Here is a 1,439-nt window from a genome sequence, read left to right as displayed (position 1 = left end):
CCTCCAGCACCTCCTTAGGCCACATGAGGGTTGCCTGGTGCTCGCTCGCTGGCTCACTGGCTGCCGGTTCCTGTGTCCTTTCCTCTCCCCCTCCCATTTTGTCTCCACCTCCAGCCCTGATTTCAGACACTTAGACTTGGACCCTTTTCCCCTCCTCTTGCTTTCTCTCCAGCTCTTCAGCTTTCTGTCAGCTGCTCTGCAAAGCATGCTTTGAGCCCTGTAGTTCGGTCTCTCATACTTTCTTTCTTTCTTGTAACCAGGTTGGGTTTTCCTCCAACATTTGATTTCTTCAGGACCCTGCCTGACTTTATTCACTCTTGACCTGAATTTCTGGCTTTACTGGGTGCCATTTGCTCTGGGATCCCTACGGATGGTGTCTGGGAGGGGATGTAGAGTGTGAGGACCACCAAGAGCCACAGGCAGCACATGGTGAAATCAGAGCAGAAGGACTGTTTTTTCTGGGGTTCTGAGGCTGAACTCTGTCGCCGGCTCCCAGCCCCCTCACTGACCCACTGACCCCTGATTGGACCAGGGCTAGAAAGATAACTATTCCTGCCACCTTCAAGACACCTCAGACATCAGGCCTCAGGCCAAATAAGGAAAAGAAGCCTGGAGAGACCCCCCCCCCCGAGAAGACCCCAACCTTTCAGGCCTGGAGAAAACCAGGCCCACAGGAGGACAAACCTCTTGCCCCCGCCCCTCCCTTTCCACCGGCCACAGGGCTACAAGCTGGACCACCCTGCTCGAAGGGGGAGTGGGGACCAGTGTTTATGCAACTGTGGGGTGGCCGCAGCCTGGCTGGCAGTGCTGTCTGCCCGGCACCAACGCTGACTCAGCAGAGCCCCTCAGCACGTACGCACTGAGACTCGCACGCAGACACAGACCCTCACACACACAGAGGAATAAACACAGGCACGTGTGATGCACAAACAAGCTCACATGCGCATAGGAACGCAGCAGGCGCCCACAGACATATGCACCAGCCGGATACACACTCCAAGCCGCCAAGGCAGGCAGGAGATGCTGAGTGAGGACCCTGCAGCTGGGTCACCCTCCAGGTCCTCCAGCCATCGGCTCCGACACTCACATCCTCACCCAGCAACCTGAGTCCCCAAACAGCCCACATGCGGTCAGCACAGTCCCATAGAACAGGTAAATGACCGCAGAATAGCAACATGGCCATGGCTGGCACAGACACACTGAGTGGAGAAGGACCCCAACAAGTGCAACCAAACCACCACCCCCCACCCTGCCAGAGCTCAGCACACACTATAGCCAGGTTCTGTCCCCACCAGCCACCCCACCCTAACCCCTCTCCATCCCCACAGAGGGGCTGTGGTGCTGCAGGAGGGGTGCTGCAGGAGGGGGTGCTGCAGGAGGGGTGCTGCAGGAGGGGTGCTGCAGGAAGGGGTGCTGCAGGAGGGGTGCTGCAGGAGGGG

The sequence above is a fragment of the Condylura cristata genome, unplaced genomic scaffold (assembly GCF_000260355.1).
Source record: "Condylura cristata isolate star-nosed mole 26May11 unplaced genomic scaffold, ConCri1.0 scaffold00004, whole genome shotgun sequence".
NCBI lineage: Eukaryota > Metazoa > Chordata > Mammalia > Eulipotyphla > Talpidae > Condylura > Condylura cristata.
The sequence above is the reverse complement of the archived record's forward strand: the minus strand, read 5'-3'. Positions refer to the sequence as shown.